Source organism: Triticum dicoccoides, chromosome 2B, assembly GCF_002162155.2.
Source record: "Triticum dicoccoides isolate Atlit2015 ecotype Zavitan chromosome 2B, WEW_v2.0, whole genome shotgun sequence".
Taxonomy (NCBI): Eukaryota; Viridiplantae; Streptophyta; class Magnoliopsida; order Poales; family Poaceae; genus Triticum; species Triticum dicoccoides.
The window spans coordinates 437,854,054-437,864,502 of NC_041383.1; positions in this window are offsets into that span (position 1 = coordinate 437,854,054).

Sequence of the window (10,449 nt, forward strand, 5' to 3'; positions counted from 1 at the left end):
AAACGGGCGCCCGGTACACCGTGCCACGTGCCTACCGCATCACAGCCCACCCCTATGGTCAGCGCTGCGCACGGCCTCCAGCATACTACAAACACCAGAAACTACTTGCAACTCCTGGACAGAGGACAAGGGTGATCAAGAAGCCGAGAGGGTCCATTGGTTTCGGGCCCAATGCGTGGTAGTAGCTAAATCATGGATCACAAACACAGAACTCAGTTCCTGAGGACGGCTGCAATGAGACAACCCACCATGTACTCCTACATGGCCTCTCACCGCTACCTTTAATAAATCGTGTTCACACACTTAGCTCACACACAGTAGGACATGTTCACACGCCTCTGATTCATCCCCGATGAATCAGACCTGACTCAACTCTAAGCAGTAGCAGGCATGACAAACAAGCAAGAATGAGTAGGCACAACAGGGCTCAAACAACTCCTACTCATGCTAGTGGGTTTCATCTATTTACTGTGGCAATGACAGGTCATGCAAAGGATAAGGGGTTCAGCTACCGCAGCAAGTAACAAATATGTCGTTGTTGTCCTAATGCAGTAAAAGAGAGCAGGAGCGAGAGAGTGGGATTTTATCGAAATGAACAAGGGGGTTTTGCTTGCCTGGCACTTCTGAAGATAACATTGAGTCTTCATCAGTGTCAACGATCACATCATCGGTATCACGTCTATCGAGAGGGGACAAATACCAGCAACACAGAAGGGAACACAATCAATGCAATGCACAATATGATGCATGATCATGACATGGCAAAATGAATGAGTTTTGAGCTAATGCAACTAGCAACAGATTAGATGAAGTTGGTTTGAATACAAGATTCAAATTCAAACTCCATATGTGATTATTCAAATGCCATTTAATTGATTTGTGCTAAACAGCAGCTATAAGTTGTTCTAACATGCATGAAAATGGTACAGATAGATTCCTTGAATTTTTCTGATAATTTTTCATATATAAATTATTTAATTTGGAGTTACGGTTAATTTTCTATGATTTTTAGAAGTTTTAGGCATTTTCTGGAATTTCCTGAATAATATTAAATCCAGAAATGATTATGGCGTCAGCACCACGTCACAGTGACGTCAGCAGGGTCAACTGGGCTGGCTCGGTCAAACCTGACGTGTGGGGGCCACACGTCAGTGACACAGGACCTAATCCCGGTCAAACCCAGCGCTGACTGGGGTTTGACCAGGGGTGGGGCCCACTGTCAGTGGCTGTGGGGTGTTTAGCGTGGTCATTAGTGCTAACTAAATCAGCGCCACGTCAGCTGCCGGTGTTTAACCGCCGGCAACCTCAGATCGCGGCGGCGTCCGCGTCGGGTTTGCGCTACAGGGCTCCGTTTTACTCGTGGTTTGCGGCTACGGCTAGCTGGCAAAGCAGCGCATCTAATGGAGCGAACGGGAGGAGCTGGGGTGGCCTGAGTCGACGGCGGCGAGCTCCAAGGCGGCGGCCGGAGTTCGGGCACCTGCGGGTTTGGTGTTGTGGTGCTCGGGAGGGGAAGCTGGTGTGTTCTACGTGCTCCTAGTGAGGTTTGGAGCACGGTGGTGTGCCCGGCTTTGAGTCACGGTGGCTCTGGCCACGACGGTGACGAGGCACGGCGGCGGCGAGCTCTCGGGTCCGGCGGAAGCAATGGCTAGAGCGGCCAAACGGCATGGGAAGAAGAGGGGAACGGGTCAGCGGCTCACCGCGAGTCCAACGAGCGCGAGGGCGAGGCCGGGGACGCTCTGTGGGCGGCGAATCAAGCGACGACGGCCGTCGGTGCAGAGGAAGAAGATGGCGTCGGTGACGGCGCTCCAGGGCGTCCGGCGTCTTGTGGCTTCGTGGTAGGGACGGGGACGTCACGACGGAGCTCGGGGGCGCGTCGGAGAGGCGAGGGGGAGGCGGTGGCCGCAGTGGTGCTCGGCGGCGTGCTGCGGTGCGCTCGGGGATCACAGGAAGAGAGGGAAAGAGAGAGCCAGAGGAGGGGGAGCGGTCCAGAGGGAGAGGGGAAGTGAGAGGGGGGTCGGGGAGGCGCGTGGCGTCACCGGGGCGTCGAGGAGGAAGCAGGAGGTGGCCAGGGGAAGCAGGAGGTGGCCGGGCCAGCGTCGGCGCCCGCCACGCACCTGTTCGTCCTCCTGGCTGAGGAGGAAGATGACAAGGGGGAGGAGGTGGGCTGGGCCGGCCAGATGGGCTAGCCAGCTGTTGGGCTGCGGGTGGGCTGCCAGGTAAGCTGAGGTAAGTTCTCTCTCTCTGTTTTTATTTATTGTTTTCTATTTTGTTCTGTTTTGTTTTGGTTTAGTAAAAATACTAAACCATTTTATAAAATCCTGAAAATAATTATGTGGCTAGAACTAAAATATACCAAACCACATAAAATGTTCCAGTAATTATTGGACATATATTATTTATATATAATATATATATCCAAATGCAAATAGCTATTTATTTAATTCAAAGGCCCAAAATAATTAACTCTGAGATACCAAAAATATTGTTTTGAGTTCTACCTCTTTGCAATATTTTCAGAGACTAAGAGGAACATTTTCTTGGACTTCATTGAGGAGATTTTAATGTTGATCATTTTTAGAAGGTTTCTGAGGCTTTGAAAATTCCTCAATTCAAATTTCATTTGAATTAGAACATGATGCTCACATGAGGTCTAGCCTAGTGCATAACAGGACCAGGGATGTGACAATGGCACTCGGGCCCTATGACAAGCATTAAGCATAGCAAAGTCATAGCAACATCAATCTCAGAACATAGTGGATACTAGGGATCAAACCCTAACAAAACTAACTTGATTACATGGTAAATCTCATCCAACCCATCACCGTCCAGCAAGCCTATGATGGAATTACTCACGCATGGCGGTGAGCATCATGAAATTGGTGATGGAGGATGGTTGATGATGACGACGGCGATGAATCCCCCTCTCCGTAGCCCCGAACGGGCTCCAGATCAGCCCTCTCGAGAGAGATTAGGGCTTGGCGGCGGCTCCGTGTCGTAAAACACGATGAAACTTTCTCTTTGATTTTTTCTCCCCGAACGTGAATATATGGGGTTGGAGTTGAGGTCGGTGGAGGTCCAGGGGGCCCACGAGATAGGGGGCGCGCCCAGGGGAGGGGGCGCGCCCCCCTGTCTCGGGGATAGGGTGTGGGCCCCTGGTCTTGATTCTTTCGCTAATATTTTTTATATTTTCCAAAAAGTGCCTCTGTGGATTTCCAGGACATTCCGAGAACTTTTCTTTTCTACACATAAAACAACATCATGGCAGTTCTGCTGAAAACAACGTTAGTCCGGGTTAGTTTCATTCAAATCATGCAAGTTAGAGTCCAAAACAAGGGCAAAAGTGTTTGGAAAAGTAGATATGTTGGAGACGTATCAACTCCCCCAAGCTTAAACCTTTGCTTGTCCTCAAGCAATTCAGTTGATAAACTGAAAGTGATAAAGAAAAACTTTTACAAACTCTGTTTGCTCTTGTTGTTGTAAACATGAAAAGCCAGCATTCAGGTTTCAGCAAATATTATGAACTAACCATACTCACAATAACACTTAGGTCTCACAATTTCTCATATCAATAGCATAATCAGCTAGTGAGCCATAATAATAAAACTCGGATGACAACACTTTCTCAAAACAATCATAACATGATATAACAAAATGGTATCTCGCTAGCCCTTTATGAGACCGCAAAACATAAATGCAGAGCACCTTTAAACATCAAGGACTGACTAAACATTGTAATTCATGGTAAAAGAGATCCAGTCAAGTCATACCCAATATAAACCAATAGTAATGAATGCAAATGACAGTGTGCTCTCTAGCGGGTGCTTTTTAATAAGAAGGGTGATGACTCAACATAAAAGTAAATAGATAGGCCCTTCACAGAGGGAAGCAGGGATTTGTAGAGGTGCCAGAGCTCGATTTTTAAAATAGAGATTGAATAACATTTTGAGCGGCATACTTTTGCTGTCAACGCAACAACTACGAGATGGTTGTATCTTCCATCCTACATGCATTATAGGTAGTTCCCAAACAGAATGGTAAAGGTTTATACTCCCCCAACCACCAACAAGCATCAATCCATGGCTTGCTCGAAACAACGAGTGCCTCCAACTAACAACAGCCCTGGGGGAGTTTTGTTTAATTATTTTGATTTTCTTTGATCTTCTTGGATCATGGGACTGGGCATCCCGGTTACCGGCCCTTTCTCGTGAATAAGGAGCGGAGTCCACTCCTCTTGAGAATAACCCACCTAGCATGGAAGATATAGGCAGCCCTAGTCGTAACATGAGCTGCTTGAGCATACAAAACAGAATTTCATTTGAAGGTTTGGAGTTTGGCACATACAAATTTACTTGGAACGGCAGGTAAATACCACATATAGGAAGGTATAGTGGACTCATATGGAACAACTTTGGGGTTTAAGGAGTTTGGATGCACAAGCAGTATTCCCGCTTAGTACTGGTGAAGGCTAGCAAAAGACTAGGAAGCGACCAACTGAGAGAGCGACAACAGTCATAAACATGCATTAAAATTAATTCACATCGAGTACAAGCATGAGTATGATATAATCTACCATGAACATAAATATCGTGAAGGCTATGTTGATTTGTTTCAACTACATGCGTGAACATGTGCCAAGTCGAGTCACTCAATTCATTCAAAGTAGGATACCATCACATCATAATCATTCTAATAGCATGTTGGCACGCAAGGTAAACCATTATAACTCATAGCTAATCAAGCATGGCACAAGCAACTATAATCTCTAAATGTCATTGCAAATATGTTTACTTCATAATAAGCTGAATCAGGAACTATGAACTCGTCATATTTACAAAAACAAGAGAGGTCGAGTTCATACCAGCTTTTCTCATCTCAATAAGTCCATCATATATCGTCATTATTGCCTTTCACTTGCACGACCGAACGATGTGTATAATAATAAGAGTGCACATGCATTAGACTAAGCTGGAATCTGCAAGCATTCAACTCAAGAGAGAAGACAAGATAATATGGGCTCTTAGTTAAATAAACAATCATGCATATGAGAGCCAGTAAACATTTTCAATATGGTCTTCTCGACCCCCAAAGGAAAGAAAAGAAAATAAAACTATTTACATAGGAAAGCTCACAACAAGTAAGAAGAAGAACGAGAAATCTTTTTGGGTTTTCATTTTAATTTCTACTACAAGCATGGAAAATAAACTAACTATTTTTTTCTTAAGATTTATCAGACACACAAGAAGAAAGCTAGAAAAAGAAAATTAAACTAGCATGGATAATACAATGAAAGAGTATGAGCACCGACGACTAGTGTGTGAACATGAATGTAAAGTCGGTGAGAAATACGTACTCCCCCAAGCTTAGGCTTTTGGCCTAAGTTGGTCTAGTACCAAGGACCGCCGCTACTCTCCCCAGTGTACTGGGAGGTGTAATCAGGACACCACTAGCTGGTCATCTCCGGATCCCACTGGACAGATGATGCATGATAAGGGTCCAGTGCAGGTTCCGGCTCCAGTTCAAGTTCTGGAGTGAAAGCTTGGGCTCGATGATTGTACACCGCTTCCGGCGTGACAAGATAATTATCTACAATCAAATCAAACAACAGAGGCGCAGGCAAAATAATAATCTCAATGTGTTTCTTATTAAATCTAAGTTTATACAAGAGCATTTTCTCTTCGTTGTCAACAATAAACTTGTGTGCTACCATGCTCTTGTAATCTAAAATGTGAGGAGGCAATTTTGTCTCCCCTTTCTCAAGGTGCCTAATGGGTATCTGAAAATGTCTAGCAAGACGTGAAGCATAGATACCTCCAAATATGGGGCCTTTTGTACGATTCAGGGCTAGCCGTTTAGCAACGACGGCACCCATACTAAAACTATTGCCTCCAAGCAAAGCCTAGTGAAGAATGATAATATCAGGAACACTAAAGTTTCCACTATTTGCATGACCAATCAAGCATGTACTAGCAAATATGGCAAAGTAGCGTAAAACAGGAAAGTGTATGCTAGAGATTTTTGCCTCAGAACCCTTCTTTGGCTCCTCTACAACGATAGTATTAACAAAGCCATCCACATATTTACGATGGGGTTCCTCTAATTCTCCCTCATAAGGTATCCTACATACCGCGCAAAAATCACGTAAAGACATTTCTCTAAATTCATCATATAAATGAAATGATACTGAAGGCGGTGACTTCTTAGGATAATAATAAAAATTTTGCACGAAGTATTGTTAAGTAATAGATATTGATCGACCCGGTCGTGGAGGAAATCGGTGAGGTCCGCATTCTCGATCGAAGAATAAAAATCTTCATGAATTCCAGCTTCTTTCAAGAAATTATCACATGGCCACTCACACGACCGTACTTCCGCTAAGCGAGGAAGATTATACTTGGCTTTTTCCTTCTCTTTAGCTTGTTTATCTTGAGAGCCTTGGCTAGAAGAACCCCTCAAAAGTCTCCTTAACATTTTCTGAATTTTTTTGAAATTTTAGTAACTTCAAAATAGACGTGAATAAAACTAAACAAGATTGGTAGCAACTACTCCTACAAGTGCCTAGAGCCTATATCATGCATTAGAATTGCTTGGGACCTCATAAATTTAACATGCAAGCTCAAGAACATGGTCAGCTATGCAACAAAAATTTGCAATGAATAAATCACTTGAACAAAAACTATTTGGACCAATGGAGGAGTCACATACCAAGCAACAATCTCCCAAAGCAGTTTTGTGAATGGGGCTTTGAGCAAGGAGATCAAAAATCGCAGCAAAATGAGCTAGAACTCATGCTTGAGCTGGATGGGGATTTTTTTCGGTAGAAGATGAAGTGTGTGGGTGCTGGCATAAGTGGAGGGGGGCCACCAGGGGCCCACGAGACAAGGGGGCGCGCCCATGTGGGGTGGGCGTGCCCTCCACTCTTGTGGCCTGGTGCTTGCCCCTCCTGCAGTGATTTCAGTGCCTAAAATCCTCAAATATTCCATAAAAAATCATACTAAATTTGCAGGGCATTTGGAGCACTTTTATTTTCGAGATATTTTTTTAATGCACGGATAATTCAGAAAACAGATAGATAATACTATTTTTTCTTTATTTATTCTAAATAACAGAAAGTAAAAAGAGGGTACAGAAGGTTGTGCCTTCTAGTTTCATCCATCTCATGATCATCAAAATGAATCCACTAACAAGGTTGGTCAAGTCTTGTTAACAAACTCATTCCAAATAACACGGAACCGGAGAAATTTCGAATAACACTAAGTTACCTCAACGGGTATATGAAAATCCCCAACAATTAGAATATCATACTTTTTCTTGACAGTAGGGAGAGGAAATTCAAAACCTCCAATAATAATAGTTGGAACTTTCCCAATAGAATTGATGCTATGAACTTGAGATTGTTTCCTCGAAAAGTGTACCGTATGCTCATTACCATTAACATGAAAAGTGACATTGCCTTTGTTGCAATCAATAATAGCCCCTGCAGTATTCAGAAAAGGTCTACCAAGGATAATCAACATATTATCGTCCGCGGGAATATCAAGAATAACAAAGTCCGTTAAGATAGTGACATTTGCAACCACAACAGGCACATCCTCACAAATACCGACAGGTATAGCAGTTGATTTATCAGCCATTTGCAAAGATATTTCAGTAGGTGTCAACTTATTCAATTCAAGTCTACGATATAAAGAGAGAGGCATAACACTAACACCGGCTCCAAGATCACATAAAGCAGTTCTAACATAATTTCTTTTGATGGAGCATGGTATAGTTGGTACCCCGGGATCTCCAAGTTTCTTTGGTATTCCACCCTTAAAAGTGTAATTAGCAAGCATGGTGGAAATTTCAGCTTCCGGTATCTTTCTTTTATTTGTGATGATATCCTTCATATACTTAGCATAAGGATTTACTTTAAGCATATCAGTTAAGCGCATGCGTAAGAAGATAGGTCTAATCATTTCAGCAAAGCGCTCAAAATCCTCATCATCCTTTGTCTTGGATGGTTTATGAGGAAAGGGCATGGGTTTCTGAACCCATGGTTCTCTTTCTCTACCGTGCTTCCTAGCAACAAAATCTCTCTTATCATAACGTTGATTCTTTGATTGTGGGTTATCAATATCAAGAGTAGGTTCAGCTTCTACTTCATTACTTTTGCTAGGTTGAGCATCAACATGAACATTATCATTAACATTATCACTAGGTTCATGTTCATCACCTGATTGTGTCTCGACATCAGAGATAGAAATATCATTAGGATTCTCAGGTGTGTCTATAGTAGGTTCACTAGAAGCATGCAAAGTCCTATCGTCTTTCTTTTTCTTCTTTTTAAAAGAACTAGGTGCTTCTAAATTATTTCTCTGAGAATCTTGCTTGATTCTCTTAGGGTGGCTTTCAGGATACAAAGGTTCCTGAGTCATTCTACCAGTTCTGGTAGCCACTCTAACAGCAAAGTCATTTTTATTATTTAATTCCTCATGCAAATCATTTTGAGCTTTAAGTACTTGCTCAGCTTGAGTAGCAACCATAGACACATATTTGCTAATGAGTTTAAATTCACCTTTAACTCTAGCCATATTATCTCTCATGTGTCCTATATCGAAAGCATTATTCTTTAACTCTCTACCAACATAAGCATTAAAACTTTCTTGTCTAGCCATAAAGTCTTCAAATTCATCTAAGCATGGGCTATGAAATTTAGTAGAGGGAATTTCAACTTTATCATATCTATAGAGAGAATTTACCTTTACTGCCTGTGTAGGATTATCAAGACAATGTGGTTCTTCAACAGGCGGTATATTAAGACCATGTATTTCTTCAATAGGAGGTAAATTCTTAACATCTTCAGTTTTAATACCTTTTTCTTTCATTGATTTCTTTGCCTCTTGCATATCTTCAGGACTGAGAAATAAAACACCTCTCTTCTTTGGAGTGGGTTTAGGAATAGGCTCGGGAATTGGCTTAATTGGTTCAGGAATTGCCTCAGGAATTGGCTCAGGAAGAGTCCAATTATTATCATTAGTCAACATATTATTCAATAGTAATTCAGCTTCGTCGACTGTTCTTTCCCTGAAAACACAACCAGCACAACTATCCAAGTAGTCCTTAGAAGCATCGGTTAGTCCATTATAAAAGATATCAGGTATTTCATTTTTCTTGAGAGGATTGTTAGGCAAAGCATTGAGTAACCGGAGAAGCCTCCCCCAAGCTTGTGGGAGACTCTCTTCTTTGATTTGCACAAAATTATATATTCCCCGCAAGGCAGCTTGTTTCTTATGAGTAGGGAAATATTTAGCAGAGAAGTAATAAATCATATCCTAGGGACACCGCACACAACCAGGAGCAAGAGAATTATACCAAGTCTTAGCATCACCCTTTAATGAGAACGGAAAAATCTTAAGGATATAAAAATAGCGAGATTTATCATCATGAGTGAACAGGGTAGCTATATCATTCAACTTGGTAAGATGTGCCACAACAGTTTCAGATTCAAGGCCATAAAAAGGATCAGATTCAACTAAAGTAATAATCTCAGGATCAACAGAGAATTCATAATCCTTATCAGTAACACAGATAGGACAAGTAGCAAAGCAGGGTCAGGTTTCATTCTAGCATTAAGAGACTGCTGCTTCCATTTTGTAACGCCCCGGATTCGATGCGCCAGGTGTCTGCCAGTTATTCGCCGTAGTTGCCATGTCTTTTGCTTGCGTGTTGCATTTTGTCATGTCATCATGTGCATTTCATTTTGCATACGTGTTCGTCTCATGCATCTGAGCATTTTTCCCCGTTGTCTGTTTTGCAATCCGGCGCTCCTATGCCCTCCGGCGTCCCCCTCTTCCCTCTTTTCGTGAGTGGGTGTTAAACGTTCTCGGCATGGACCGAGTCTTGCCAAGCGGCCTTGGTATAGCACCGGTAGACCGCCTGTCAAGTTTCGTGCCATTTGGAGGTCGTTTGATACTCCAACGGTTAACCGGGTAACCATAAAGCCCCTTTCTCTTTGCAGCCCAACACCCCTTCCAAACTGGCCCAAAACCCATCTAACTCCCCTCCATGCTCTCGGTCGTTCGATCATGATCGCGTGGCCGAAAACCACTCCTCATTTGGACTCTCCTAGCTCCCTCTACCTATAAAACTAGCCCCTCCCCTGAAATTTGCAGATGAAACCCTAGCATTTTCCCCTCGCCGCCGCCGGACGCATCCGCCCGGCGCCGGACACGTCCGCCCCGCTCGCCCCCGTCGAATCCGCGTCCGCCATGTGTCTCCCCCGCGGCCCTCCTCTCTCCCCCGCGCCGCCGGCCCGCCAGAGCCCATTCGGGGCCCGCCCGAGCCCATCCGGGCCCGAGTGTGCGCCGCCGCCCGGGCCCGCCTCCCGTGCCAGCCCCACCACTCGCCGGCGCGCCTCGCCTCCGCCGCCGTGCGCCGACCGTCGCTCCGGCCGTGCCTTGCCTCGACGAG